Genomic DNA, 16,158 nt, shown 5'->3' with positions numbered 1-16,158 from the left:
GTGCTGTTGCCTCTTCACATTAAATAACCTTGAACTTGGATTTTTCTAACTTTTTGGTTAGAAAACATTAGTCACTGTTAACCTTGTCCTTCAGCACTCCAGTTTCTTCCTGCTTCTTTGAATAAACCTCTAGGAAGGAGCTAGATCAAGGCCATATATCCGGGCAATTTGCTATGGGCAGGATTATCACCACGGGAAGGATTTCACTCCATAGTCTTCTAAAAGTAGTTTAATTGACTTGCATTCCCCCATGGTCCTTGTTTCACAACTATTGAACAAATAAGGTATGGAAGGAAGTTTTCTCTGCACTAATACTGTCCCACTTTTAAAAAATATCAACATTCAAAAAGTAAACTTCTCAGAGGCGCCTGGGTGGCTCAGTCGGTTAAGCATCTGACTCCTAATTTCAGCTCAGGTCATGATCTCAGGGTGATGGGATCGAGCCCCAAGTTGGACTCTGTGCTGGGCATGGAGTCTGCTTAAGATTCTCTCCCCCTCTCCTTCTCTCTCTGCACCCCTCCCGTGCTCATTCCCTCTTTCTGAAAAAAAGAGTAAACGTCATTAACTCTCAAACATACCATTTTCTTCATGACACTTTGCCTTTATTTATGTTATTCTACCCTTTCTGGAATACTCTTCCTTTTCCATTCCATTTCACAAAGTCCTGCCCACTCTTCAAGCTCAAATGCCACCTTTTTTCCAAAGACTGCCCAAAACCCCATGGCAGAGTTAATACTCCGCTGCCCTCCTGCTGTCTGCACCTGTCGCTGTCTGCTGGCAGTGTCGAAGCCATCTAAAACAGTGCCCCCCCCCCCGTGATTGGTATGTCCAGGCACCATTCCAGGCACCAGGAAGATAGCAATGCACAAGACAGAAGGGGTCCCTACCCTCATGTAACTTATAGTCTAGTTTGAAGAAGATAGGCAATAAACACCTGAGCGATGACACAGGTCATGTGTATTTTTATCTTTGTGTTATTCATCAGATTAATGTATATAGTCCAGATTCATCCTTCCAAAAACAATAAAGATATTAATATTGGCCCGAAGCCAACCAGACTACATAGATATGGATCCCTGCCTCGTTGTTGCTGAAGCAATGATTTTTACTCCTTTCATTTGACTCCCTCAGCTACAACAGTCCTAATCCCAGACCATTCTAGGTTGGACAATCCCATATGAAGAATGGAAGGGGGTGGGGGAAAGCCAGAGAGTTTAGTCCCTTCACCAAATTATATCCTTTCTCTAAAGTCAAGGAACAGTGTTTCCATTGGTTGGATGCAACCTGGATTCCCAGCTCTTCTGAATCCCAGGCCTCTCTTCCAGGATCACGCACCAATCCTGATCCCTCCCCTCTCATGATCTTTGGCCTCTATTTATGTCAATAGTTATTTTCTGTTGTATGTCATTTGACTGGATCTATCTGCTATCTGAATAAATCAAGCTTTTTTCTCTGATTCTCTTATTGTCTGAGCATGAGACAGACTTGTCACCTCTTAGAACCAACTTTTCCAAAGCATACGTGTATACGTGTATTCCATAGCAATTAGTGACAGTCTTGCCGCAGTTTATGTTTAATTCCAGGGCAGGATCTCATTCATTCTGATGTAGACAACACTTAGCAGATGACCATTATTCAATAAATCCCCAGTAAAAGGTTGTGAAATGAATGAAGGAATGTATGCAGGTTCTCAACTCTTCTTGCTTCCTCAAACTATAGTTCTTTTCTAATTACTCCATCTATTAACCCTATGATTTGGCTCAATTTCACCCTTTTCTATTCTCCTAATTTCCCTCCTGCCACAAAGCCACAGATGTTTACACCTCAGAGTAGAGAAAACCTTAATTCATTAAGTAATTTGTGTGTTATAATGAAAGCTGCAACCTATTACCTGTAAATCCGTATCATTCCTGCTTCAGCATTCTTGCTGGTCGACAGCAACTATCTTTAAAACTTCTTTCTCTTTTCCATCTCCCCCAGCTGCCATTTTTGAACAATATACCTCTGGCTCTCGCCACTGCTCTGGAGAAGAGTGACCACCAACGGCCATCACCCTAGGAATTAGCTCATTATAGTGAATATGTCCTCCCCCACCCACCCTAGTCTCTATCAGTAGACTATTTTCTTCCATCTTTATTCACTCTCTCCTGGCTATCACCAGCTTTTCTCTCTTTCTCTTCTCTCTCTCAATGACCTTCCATCTTCTAATAAACCTACCCGGAGTTTTTTGGGAAGCCTGATTTGATACCCATGCCCCTTTAAGATGTCTAGAAATGACTCTCTAGTCTGATACTCTCAGGAGTTCTTTAAAGAAGCCTCATCAGCTCTTTCCCATCTCCAGGCATTTCCTTTGTGCTTCATCATGGTTACGGTTACAACTGCCAAGCTTGTAAGTACACCAAGATGTGTGACCTCATGCTCTGCTAACTGAAAAAGCTTTTCTAAATATCTCCATCATCAGACATCTGTTATCTGTTAGTAGAGTACCAACTAGGCACTGCTCAAGGGAAACTGCTCTGATACGCACCATTGTCACAGGCAAATAAGGCATTTCTCATCAGTTAATCAACACTGGAGCTCTCTGACTAAAAGTGCAGTAGGATGGCATACAGAGAGGCATATAGAATTTCAGGTTAACCACCTTGTTTGGAGGGATCCAGGAAGTCCTTACGGGTTTCCAAACCACAAGGATCCTTGCCCAGGTAGTTTGGCAGCAATTAATTGTTACAATGAAGGAAGTAAAGTGTTTGGTGACACTTGTTACAGTGATGTCACATAATGATAAAGGACCAGACTAGAGACTCAAGGATCTAGGCTTCACTGTTTTTCAGTCTTCTGTCTAAAGTGAGGATGACAGTGAGCATGCCTACCTCATAGCGTTGCTGGAGGAATTACACAGGTGATTTGTAAAGTGCTTACCATCGCGGCTAGCCCATAGTGCTCAATAGACGTTAGTCATGACTCTAGCTCCCTTATCTCTGGATAAAAATTGTGTTTAACAGATTACTACGGGATCCGTAGAGGTGGTAGTTGAAGGAACTGAGATCATCTGATGGAGCGTTTAGGGAGGGTCCACAGAGGAAGAACTTGTGCCACTAAAGTCTGTCCCAGTCACAGCAGTAGAGCTGAGGAGGGAGAGGACGCTTGTGTCTCTGTGATTCCACTTTAGCTCATGACACAGAGTCTGGGTCTTTTGCAGGCAGGTGGGTAGGCTGCCTTGCCAGGAGATTTCTCGTGGAACATCACCCTTTATTTGAATAAAAACCTCCCCACCCAGAGGTTTCTGTCTTCAGCTAGGTTTGATGGAGCAATGGGCAAGTACGAATTTCCTGCCTGAGTCATTTGGTGGGGTGGGGTGGAAGCCATGGCCCATTTATTTCTTTTTAATCTGGCTCTGGTCCTCATGCTGTGACTTGAAGAATTGGTAGTAGGAGATGCATGTATTGTGTATATTGGCTTCATCATGAGACCGGAAAGACAACCTCTGGGCTTAAAAAGTATTGGGCCTTGTCTCATTTTGCTTAATTGTTGTGTAAAGTTTAGAAATTAATATAAGGTCATTCTGTTTTCCAATAGAATGGAGTTCTGGGTACAGCACTGACGTGGTAGTTGGACCCAATATGCTTCCTAAGATCTATACTGATAAAACTGTACCTGGGATTGTAGGAGAGTTAGTCATCATGCTAGAGAATGCTTGAAACCAAATACACTGAGGCTCCGAGACACACTGCCTCGCAGGAGTTCCCAGGATATGGCACAGAGAAGGCTTTCTGGGCCTCAACCCTGGAAAAAAAATGCAGTCTACTTAATAATCATTAATTGAACACCTAGTGTAGACAATGTGTTATGCTAGATACTGGGGAGACAAAGATGGATAAAACACTGTGATCTTGAGGAACTCATATCCAAATAGAGGATATTTGTACATACCCATGCGTGCGCGCACGCGCGCGCGCACACACACACACACACATTGGTTTGGGGCTTTTCTCCAGGTTTTTGCTAATATAGGATTAAATCTCTGCTAAACCTCCTCCTCCCCTTTCAGTCACCCTGTCAGACTCCTCCGGGGCTGGTTTTTGTTTCAGGTGTTGTTGCCCCCTGACAATGTAGGCCAAAAACATCTGTGAGTTCTGGTGCTCAGGCCCCCAGTCTTGTCAGCCAAGTCCAAGGGAGCTTAGTTAATCTCTGAAAGATGGCTGTCCTGCGGGAATCCAAGAGAAAACAGCAAGGTAGAAGTTGGACTGTTTTGTGGCTGACGTTGTGGTTGATGCTCCTACTTGGAAATTTTAATGAGCCCAGCCTGCAGTGACCTTTAATAATGGTCAGCCTTGAGTTGGGGCCTTAATGTTCAGTAGGTAGCAACTTATACACTAGAATATATTTAAGGTGCAAATTAACGTTTTTAAAGGTTTTTTTGTTTGTTTGTTTTTCTTTTTGAGGATGGTCACATATAGTGGGTAGGAGAAAATTTAGGCTTCTATGGATCTGTGATAACTAGGCTCTAATACAAATTAAGAACCTATGTAATTTCTTCTTGAGAACTTATACTACTTAGGTTGCACGGAAACCCTTTGGTGAAACTCTGGAAAGACAAGTCATCTATTTGGATGCCACAGTAAACTTCCAGGGCAATTCAAGACACCTAAAAAAACAAATATTTTTCCATGGACAACAAATAAAAAAATGCACCTATTGAAAATGACACAACCCAGAATACATAGAAGTAAATGAGAATTCCAGTCACTTTGTGGATGGTGGTGGGCTAGACATTGCTCTGGACGACATTATTTCCCTTGTTGTTCAAAATCCAGCCAACTTCTAGATCTCAGTAGTGGTATAAGGGAGGCTTAGACCTATTAAATTTTTAAATTGCTCGTTGCTGATCCCAGGGTTGGAACCACGCTCAACATGGTTTTAATGGAATAGTGAAATTGCCTATACTGCTTATGGCAGCTTCAAAGACTGCTGAGGGCTAGAACTCATGGCTCCGGTGGTCAGACTTAAAGAAATCAGTGTGCAGCGGTCTCAGCAAATAATGCAGCTGTGTCCACCTCCCTGCTGCTCTTGGCCTTGGCTAGGAGGGCACTTGTAAGAAGGCTGTGGCCAGCATGGCGGAAGAGTGGCTCCTTTTTTCTCATTCATTGGGGAAAAAAATGAAGTGAGTGAGGGCCAGGAGGCATATGGAAATTCTTAGATTTGCACTTCTCTCAACACTTAATTTCACATATAGTTTTCATTAAAATAATTTTCTCATGTTATGTTCTTTACATGGTAAAGCTACCAGTGGAGAGCATTTTGCTAACTTTTGGGAACACTCTTTGTGGATACAGTGAACATTTTTGAATTAGGACCTAGTTTATTTAAAAGAATTCTGGGGACACCTGAGTGGCTCACTGGGTTAAGTGAGCAGACTCTTGGTTTTGGCTTGAGTTGTGATCTCAAGGTCACAAGACTGAGTCTGGTGTGCGGCTCTGTGCTCAGTGAGGAGTCTGCTTGGGTTTCTCTCCCTCTTTCCCTCTTCCCCTCCGTGCTCTGCACTCTCTCTTTCTCTCTCTCTTAAAAAAAAAAAAAAAGAATCTGCCGGATGCATAGCTTAGAATAATAATTAAAGATTAATTAAATAATTAAATATTAAATTATTTATTTTATTATTTATTATTACATTTATAATTAAATAATTAAGGATTTAAAAATCTCTGGCAAAATTATATTTAAAACAGATGGCTTGATCATGTTAAACTATTGAAAGGGTACAACTAAAAATTGTAACAATTAGCTATTACACAATATAACATTATTGCCAGTTTTCCATTCCAACACATATTGGGAATTTATGGGGTTGTTTTATTCCAAACTATTTTCCAATAAAATACCCACGATTACCCCACATATGTATTGTAACATTTGCCTTAACCGTGAATATATTGTTTACCTCATAATTAGCATCAAACCTAAAGGCTTTTTGTGTGTGTGTCTGTGGAACAGAAATCTTCATTATTATTTCATAACTGAATAATTCTGATTCTTCTGAAAATCGATATAATTCATTCATCTTCAAGTGAGGCAACACTGAAGATCAAGTTTGTTATAGACGTTGGTGTTTTAAATATATTTTTTCTTCAGAATCTACCAGCTTGTTGTTTTAAGAAGGAATAATCTAATAAAGTGTGGCTTTCCCCATGATATTTATCTATATGGTGGAGAAGAATTTGGTTTAAATTTAAAGTTTTGGTGAGGGTTTTGAAATATGTTCATGAGAGGCGCCTGGGTGGCTCAGTAGGGTAAGTCTCTGCCTTCTGCTCCGGTCATGATCTCGGGGTCCTGGGATTGAGTTCTGCTTTGGGCTCCCTGCTCAGCAAGGAGTCTGCTTCTTCCTCTCTCTCTCTCTCAGATAAATACATAAAATCTTTAAAAAAATAAAATGTGTTCATTAATTTAAATCCTATGTTAGGTGACCCATTAGCAAAAAATTCTGTACTAAGAAGCTAAAAAGTAATCTTCCTGACTATGTATTTATTTAAAAGCAACATATATCACTCTCCACCTCATTTTGGAAATATGAGTTGGTTTAATGTACTTTGAGTAACTAAGGGATGGACGGATGGGTGAGTGGATGGGTAAGTGGTCGGATGGTGGATAGATGGAGAGGAGGGAAGGATGATAAATGTATACCGTGGACAAGGCATTCATCTGTCCAGAATGTTGAGACTCTCCAGATTTCTAGTATTTTCTGTTAGATTGTGTTTCAGATGATGAATCTCAATTCTTTGTTCAGAAGCTGTGTTACTATATATGTGGAGATATTTCTCCTACTTACTTAATACACAAACTGAAAACTAATATTACCATGACATCCTGTCTTTATGCTGGATTTATTGACTGCTATGTGTTAGGTTCTGGTGGGCGATGGGAACATGAAGATAAATACTGTGGAGACCAGTCCCCCAAATATTAGCAGTCTAGTATCAAAAAGAGTCATGGAGACAGATACTTTTAGTGCAAAAGAGTAAGTGGTGGATTGGAGAGATGGACAGATTCCGGAAGGGAGCCCACCGGAAGGAGTGTCTGAGTATATCCCTCTTTAGTTATGTCCAGCAGTTTCCTACACATAAGGAAACTTTTCCATCTGAGAGCATGTCTCCTCGTAGCTCAGTGGCATGTCACGACAGTGCCCTGTGACTCATGCAGTGTGGGTACGCAGCTCACGGAAAAGGCTGTGGCTCGACATTTCGTATTTAAGTATATTAGTCACAACATAGAGCACTGTGCAGTGATGTGCCTCTGTAAGTTTGACTTTTCAGCTCTTGAAATTCCAGATGACAGCCAGGCTTAGAGTACCTGTTCTTTTGTTATTAAAGGGCATGTCCTCTGTGAAGCTTCTCTGAGATACCAAAACATTACTAATAAATTTGCAAGTACCTCTCAACTAACATGACAATGGGGGCTCTCACGTCTCTGATTTAATTGATTTCTGTGCATTTGGGAATAAAGGAGATGAGATACTTGTGTTTGAATACACAAAGAAATACAGCCCTCTTTTAAAATCCCTGTTTTGTTTGCTAGATCACTCTAGCCAGTGTTTCCTTAGAGCTAGTATGGAAGGAGCCGCTACAGATGGCCAGATTATCAACACTTTTTAAAGGCACAGAAGCAGCCAATGGTAAATGGAGAACTTTCAATGCTGAGGAGTTACAAGTAGGTGAACCAATATGTCTTTTTTATTTATAACATCTATCCTTTTAGGAAAGTAAAACACATGCATTAGTTAAGTAGAGGAGAATTCATTACATTTTTCCTGTTCCCTGTTCCACTCTCATGTCTAGATCAAAGTTAAATAGAATAAAATTCATTATATTTTTCCTGTTCCCTGTTCCACTGTTGTTTCTGGGTCAAAGTTCTGCATAACTGGGTGCCTCAGATACCAATGTGAACAAGCATCCTAAAATAAGAAAGTAGGGGGAGAAGCTCCCAGGGGAAAAATCAAAGTGGCGATAGCAAAGCCATCATGCTCAAAACATCAGCTTTCAGTGAAGGAAGAGAGCCACAAAATCATCAACAAAGGCTCTGTTTTGTTGTTGTTCTCATTAAATTGGCAGAAGAACCCGCTAGCAGAGTTCCTAGTAGCTCAGTCCTCATGGAACATGATTCCATGCTTCTGTGATGAAATCGAACTATAGACATTTCCTTCTGTAATCAGAGAATTTGCTAAGAAAATCCCAGAACGCCTAGTTGTATGGAGAGTGCCATCAAAACTGTGGGTGATGTTTTCATTCTCGTTGAAATTGGCTTTTCTAGAATGGGAGGAAAGGGGCCAGGAATACTTGGAACACGAGTTTTGCATCAGAGTCGGTTGCGTAAATATTTCCCCAATAAACATGCCGGAACATCACCTAGGCCTAGGAATCCGAATCCTTGGGGTGTGGGGCCCAGGCACGTATGTGTTTGAAAACTCTCCTAGGTGACTCCAATGCACACAGCTGATTAAGAACCACACACTTAGGACATAAGCCAACTTCTGTAAAAGCATGAACAGGAGCTCGTTTGTATTATATTTTATTATATTCTTGCCATAAAATCAAAATGTGTACACTTCCCAGGCTGAACCTTCTGAACATGACTATTGTGAATAGACTATAATGTGGTTATTTCCTTTTTTTTTTTTTTTTTGCCTAAGTGGAGCTAGTCCTTAACTAGCACAACAGCAAGGGCATTTAATAGGCACTCCAGAGAGAGAAGCAACGTTTGCCATCACTTACCATTAACATTTATTAGGCGCTGGTCGACATGGTGAGGCCACCCGAGACCAGGCCAATTCACTTAAAAAGGAACGTGGTGTAGCGGATGGGAACAGGGGAAAAGTCTTAAAGCAAAACATTTGTTTAGAATCTTGTCCTATCTTGTGCTTGCATTCTGTCACTTCATCACGGTCACAGCCATAAAGGTGAGTCCTTTTATCATTCCCAATTTAAGATGAGGAACCTGAGACATGGAACGGTCAAGGTCACCAAGCTGGCAAGATTCCAGGCAGTCTAACTGCACCTTTGAACGACCAGGTGATATTCTCTCTAAAGTCATGGCGTTGACTAATTTGGTGATAAAGAATAGAGTACATATTTTATGCGACTTTGTCTCTTAGCTAATTATAAGTCAGGGGCAGCCCCATACCTAGTGGCAACTTGGGGTGAGTTTTTTTTTTTTAATTTTTTAAAGAATTTATTTATTTATTTGACAGACAGAGATCACAAGTAGGCAGAGAGGCAGGCAGAGAGAGAGAGGGAAGCAGGCTCCCCACTGAGCAGAGAGCCCAACAATGGGGCTCGATCCCAGGACCCTGGGATCATGACCTGAGCCGAAGGCAGAGGCTTTAACCCACTGAGCCACCCAGGTGCCCGTAAGGGTGAGGTTTAGAGGAGAGCGAGAGAAGAGCGTGTATCTGAGACCACGCACACCTTCTCCTGCTGCTCGCACTCTCCCCCTCCCCTTTGTCTTTTCCCTTTTCCATCACTTGGCTGGCTGTCTTTTGACATTACCTGCAGAAATTCTTAGTGTTCTTGGGAACCCTCAGGTATAAATAGAGTGGGAGAAGAAAGCTAAGCGTTAACGCCAGCCAGAGGAGACACAAGGGAGAACCCTATATGGAAGGGAAAAGCTGAAAGAAGCAGGGATGTATCCACGCGGAGTGAAGGGAGGCGTGTCCCGGGGGCCTTTTCCACCTGTCAGGACACCAATTGGGATCCTGAAAAGCTGGAGGAAAGGGAGGTGGTTTCGTGTGTGAAATGAGAGAGCTGGGGAGCGCAAACCAGGGATGCAGTTCAGTGCAAACACAGCCGGGCTGTTTCATCTCTGCAGACGTGGAGGGTGGCAGCAGAGGCCAGGGCTGGGAAGGGAAGCACAGTCCTTGGACAGAGATGGACTGTTACCTAGTAAGACTCGTGTCCCATGTAAACATCAGGGAAATTAAAGACCCTATTATGTTAGAGTGAAAGGGACCTTTGAAATATTTGAACAAGGTAATTCTAAAAAATTTTAGCCACGGAACCTGGCTAGATGGCCTCTACATGAACCCCACGATGTAAGACCAGTAGAAGCAGATGTGCTGTCTGTACAGTGGGCTTGAGTCAGGTGTCCGTCCCCTCTCTCCCTTCCCAGTGTGCTTGGTGGCAACCTGACACATCTCTGAGAAACCCCAAGGCTGAGAGAAACGCAACTGGAAAATCAGGAGTTTGGTCTAAAGGTCATATTTCACAGGAAAGCAGTTGAGGAGCAGAAAGGTGATGAGACTTGCGGGAATGCGATACTCCTCACTTGTGCCCCCAGCAGTATGTTCTCGAACTTACCTCAGGGCCTTTCCACTCGTATACAGAATGGAGCCACAAACATGTATTAGCACTATTTACGTGCAGTACTTGATCCTGGAGGCAATAATGTAAGATATAAAAGTATACGCTATGGCCTTCAAAGAATTTATAGCCTAATTGGGGAGAACTGACTTAATAACCTAGAAGTTGAATAGTGAAAGAGACCAGGGGACAGGACCTACCAGGAGTGATATAAATCAGACACTATTCATCTCTGCTCCCTGAGGGCTTGGACTGTCCCCACAGTGAGAGCCTTCTGAACACACCTGGAGTCCTGGAGCTCTCACATGTCTGTTCCAGCTTGTCCCAGCTGCTTCCCTCAGAAGGGATTTGAAGACCCCACAGGGTTCCTCCCTACTGCTCAGTGTCTGGTTTGGCCTATGAGCTCTTAAGAAGTATTTCCTGCCCATTGCTTCTTTTTAAATTAAAAAAAAAAATTTTTTTTTCTTTAATTTTTAAAGTAATCTCTAGACCCAACATGGGGCGCAGACCTACAGCCCTGACACTGAGAGTCACATGCTTTATGGACTGAGCCCACCAGGCATCCCTACTGCTTGGCGCTTTTGAGCCCAAGTTATGGGCACTTGCTTTCCCTTAATCTTCCAGCTCTTCTGAGCTGACTTTGTCTTTAAATTCTGGTGACAGAGGGCTTTTCCCTACTGGTAGGCTTCCCTGAAGATGGTTTGCTAGGAGTTTCAATAATTGTCTGCTGTTGGATCCCTTCTTTGTCATTGTTTTGGGATGACCTTGGGTTGCTTGCAGGTCACTGATAAGTCTGCCCTGCTTTCTGGTTGGCCGGAGCTCGGCCACACTGGAGGATGGATGGCTAGTTCCGCATCTTCCCTTTGGGGAAACAGACCTTGCCAATGGTACCCAAAGAGGTCCTGTCTCTCCTTGCTGGTGGCTTCTCCTGGTCTTAGCTGCAGTCAGTCTAACTGAATATGCACCTGAGTGCATATGTATCTTTCATGCCCTTATGCCCCTAAGGGATGGAGTGTTGTTTTTTTACAACCTAATTTTCAAATAAGAGCATGAGTGACTAGCAGCCTTATCTGTCCCTTTCAGGCCCTGACTAACCCCCCCTCTCCCCCATAAAACACTGTGGTTCTGTGGCATCTAGACCAGCATCACTATGGGAGAATGCTGCTCTGAGGCCTTACATCTCCTTTTTCACTGAGAAGGACCACCTCTTAAAAGACCCAGCCCATGGGACGTCTCATCACAGCATGGCCCGCCTCACTGACATTTCGACCCAGTGGGACTTCAGAAGTCCTGGCTAGCTATTGGTGTTGACCTACCTTTTTCTATTTTTCTAGGCCCTAGAATCTAGACCTGGACTCTTCTACTGATCACATGAAAATCAGGCTGAAGGTCTTTCGTTTCAAGAGGTAAGCAACCTGCTTTGTGAGTAACAGCCCCCAGGACGGCATTTATGGAAAAGCCCTGACAAATCTTGGGGGAGAAAAACAGTGCTGGTGAGAGGGAAGCAGTAACCCAGCTTTTAAATTCAAAGCTTTGAAGTCTTTCACCAGTTGAAATTGGAATGCATTACAGCAGGGAGGAGGCCGAGCCTCAACTATTGATAGGAGACCTGTGTCAGCTGTGGGAGTCTGAGAATCTTCTAGCTGTATGTCCTGTGTCCAGCGGGGGTGGAAATGGCTCAGCTCCATATTCAAGGCCTGACAGCTCTCTTCCCTGTGGGCTGCTTTATGTCGTCCTCTTCAGGCATTTTTGTATGACTTGGGACTCTGGCTTCCTGGCCAAAGGTTGATATGGAAATTGCCTTGTTTGGGGGGCTGAGGTTACATTTACCCCCTTCTAATAGGGCTGTCCCTTTGTCGATCTTGGCTGCATCTATAGTGGTAGACTAGTGGCTTTAGCCTCAGTCTCCAGGTCCGTATAGGACCTCACCTAATGGATGACATCCTTAGTCTCCCCAATAGTATTTTTGGGAGGAAGGTGGGGTTCTCACTGTGTTTTGTGGTTCAAGGGCCTGGATCATGGTGATCAAAGTCTGAGCCTCAAATTCCTTAGGAATGTCTACATATCAGATTTCCCTGGAGGATCCCCTGTCCTGTTTGTGCAAGAAACAAAGCAAGGGTGCTCTGGCTCTGGAGCATTCTGATTTTGCTCGCTTACCATCTTTACCTGGGGCCCATCTCTGCCAAGCACCTGTTCCGAACCTGACTCACCAGGAGAGTACAACCTTGGATCTTGAAGTGAAAGGGGAAATGGTTGAGAAGAGTGTTTTGGACCGTGCAGGAGCTGTGCTATGTATCTGAGGCTGAGCACCAGATCCTCTTCCTTAAAAGAAGGATGGGTGACTGATGTCTTGCTTCATCCTGGGGTCTGGGCCAGACAGACAACCTGATAAGATGCTACTTTAACCAAAAAGTATGACAAAGGGAAGGAGTGTTCCTGACGCACATCTTCCCTCAGGAAATAGAGATGATTACAGAAATCTAAGTGTTTTGGTTTAGAACACCAAACAGAGGTTTTTTTAATTAATCAGCTCTTCTTTAATTCGTGGTTTGACCCCCTTTCTTTGATGTCAGCGTTTCTAGGGACGTAAAAATCCAGCCATCACCTGTCATAGACTTGGCTAGGAGAACTGACAACCATTCTAGATCATCTTGAGGCTAAGCCATGCTTTATAAAATGGCACAACCAAGAATGCAAGGCGTTGTACTAGAAGTGAATTCCTTACTGTAATAATCTTTCCTTGTGATGATTAGGTGTGACCCCAGTCCCAACAACAGTCTCTTCAAGCTCCTGGGAAGAAACAGTCACTGGCCTTCTTTTATGCAATTAATTGACCCCTTGGTTTCATTCCTTTACCTCATTTAGCAGCTAATGGAAAGGGGCGTTTGTGACCTGCACCATTGGACTGTAGCTGTGCTCATGCATCACTTCATTGTGGCTCAAGAACCTGAACTACCCCCAAACACACGATTGGTTGTGCATTGCCGAGATACCTCCTACCTCAGACCTGAGTCCTCCCAGGGGTGCACCTCACCACCCTTCCAAGAACTGGCAGAACCGGAGGCCCAGCCTACATTGTTGGCGCTGGCCGCCATTGTCAACATTTTTAGTTCCCAGTCAGATTTGCTTTTCTGCTTCATTCCATAACTTATGGCCCGAATCCCTAGTCATCATTCTGCTTCTTACTGAAATACTGTGGTGTCTCTGTGACGTCTAGTTGACTTTTCTTTGTAGAAACTGGGCTAACTTCTGAGAGACCCTTTGCAACCCTGGCTTGGTTGATGTCTGCTCCGTATGCCTAACCCTTCCCGTTGGGACGCTGAATGGGAGAAGCCTGGGATCACTTCAGTGACATGGCACCTCCTGGAGGCTTCCACACCAGCCAGGAGCCTTTAGTGATGCCAGAGCACTAGGGAGCAGGGTCCTGATTTCCAAGTATGGATATTTGCCCGGGATTGTTATTCATTGTTATTTTTTCTTCTAAGTTCCTGCTTCCACTGCTGCCATCTCCTGGTTGGAAGTGTGTGCTACATAGACCGGGATCCGGCTTTGTGCTTCCTGCATTTCTTGAGGTCCTAGAGGCTCATTTGTTTAACAGTTTATCCTCAGCTCCTTTTGTTTCCTGAATTCCCAGTCAATGCTTGTCTGCCTACCCACCTCACCCCACCCCAGTCTCCTTGGATTAGATCAGAACTAGTTAACACGAGGCCACTGTCACAATAACATACAGTCACAGCACTGAAAGAGCATTTAAAACTATGGAGGAATTTGTAATAGAAGGGATGACCTAAGAAATCTGTCAGAGTCCTTAAACCCCAAACAGTTATTCAGGCAGGCACAGGAAACATTTTTAAACTTGAGATCATGGTCTACCTGTATCACCACCTCAATAATTCAGGTTCACCAAGTTTCTTGTTTCAAATGATATTTCAAAGTTATCTGTTTCCATTATGGTGTGTTAAATTTCATGAAGAGCTCCATAATCAGTGCTAATTAATTATTAATTCCTCATCCTGAGAATGTCAACAGCCTTCCTAGGGATGTTGAAAAGTCAATTCTAGGCCTGGTTGACTTCCTCCTAACCATGGTCTCCAAAGCCATGATCAGAAATAGGGGAGAAAGTTATGCGGACCAATCTTATTTCTGATGATGAGAGCTGGAACGACAGAAGAGAACAAGACAATTAATACCGCTCGTCTTTTTAAAAAGTTGACAAGAGAGCATCTAAACTTGCAATTAGGATTCTGGACACACTATCTTTATTGAAGGTTAAAAGTTATACTGTATAAATTATTCCTGCGTGTGCTTGCTGAAAAGATGGAACCATTTAAACAAAACATTTTTCATGTTTGTCAAGTCTGTATTTGTCTCATAATGCTTGGACAGACTTAGAATACCAATGGACATCTTCCTGCAGTGGTGTCCTTGAGCATTATGTGTAAGCTTGGAGAAGGAGAGACCCTGGGAGGCACTCCTGTCTCTGTCACTGTGTGATCTTAGGAAAGTCGTTTCATCTGGTGGAGCCTCTGTTTCCACATTTGTCAAACTGAGAGCATAAAACTAACTCCTGGGATTGTTTTTGTTGTTTGGGTTAAATAATAATGTACGCTTAGTGTCGTGCTTGACAAAAGTAGATAGATACGTTTTAACATATAAAACTGAGCTTTTTTATTCATGTGAGGACACAGACATGAATGTGAGTCAGTCTCTTAAAAACGTCTCCTATTTAACCAGCTTGCACTGCGTCTTTAAGTCTCAGTTGCTACATCTGTAAAATGGGATATGGAGATGACAGTAATTGGGATTGTTATGAGAAAATACATTTTACAGGTTCTGTAATAATTTGATACTCTGAGTGCTGTACCATTTGGTTTCTTGGTCCCTCGTACCTTATAAAATGAAAACATTTCACCTAAAATAAAACCCCCAAATATTAGAACCCTGGCAATTCATTACTCTGGGGCAGGTTTTTGAAGAGTACTGTGTTGACAGATAACATGCAAAATTTTTCTTCGATGGTTGAACATTTGAAAAGCAGCAGGAGGGCTTATTAAACGTGCAGAATCACTAGGCCCTGGCTGCAGAGATTTTGAAACGTACCCTGTAATCCACCGGGGTTCAGAAAAGCTGTGAAAACTCATATTTGCCTTTAGCTGGCTGCTGTCTAGTGGGGCTTGGAATTCCGTTTTCACCAGGTGCTGCTGATGGCGCCAGCCTAAGGCCCACCCTTTGAGAAACGTGACCCGGGCCTGTAGCCTCTACCGTGCAGCGCACACAGCTGAGCGTAGCTGGAAGACATTGAAAATTCTATTTACAGTTTCATGGAGAGCAAATGCGACTCCACTCCCCGTTGGTGTGCTGGAGGCTTCATCAGGTCTGCGTGTCGGGTTGTTACACGTCGCAGACTTAGAGAGCTACTCTAAAAGAAGAGTGGAGTGGGAGTTCTCAGGCAGAGGATCTGCCTCTGGTGCCTTCCCTCCTTTGCTTTAAGCAAGGCATGATTTTGGTGCCTGGTAAGTTGCTTACATAATCCAAAAACTATTTTTGCAAAATGGACAAGGGGGTTAGAAAATTCTAAATTCCCTACAGTGGAGGTGAATAAGGGTGATTGCAGCTGAGCAACAGAAAATGGCAGAACTGATGCTTCTGGCACGACGGAGGTCTTTGTTAGCCGTAAACAAAAAGCTAAGTCCATCTAATCAGCTCTAACAAGAAATCCCCCCAAATTAGAAATGATCATGAAGATGATAGGAAATAGGGATTTACGTGCAGTGCAGTTAATGATGCAGCTGGTAAGCCTCATCTCTCAGCATGG

The sequence above is a fragment of the Mustela erminea genome, chromosome 9 (assembly GCF_009829155.1).
Source record: "Mustela erminea isolate mMusErm1 chromosome 9, mMusErm1.Pri, whole genome shotgun sequence".
Classification (NCBI taxonomy): domain Eukaryota; kingdom Metazoa; phylum Chordata; class Mammalia; order Carnivora; family Mustelidae; genus Mustela; species Mustela erminea.
Note: the sequence above shows the minus strand (reverse complement) of the source record.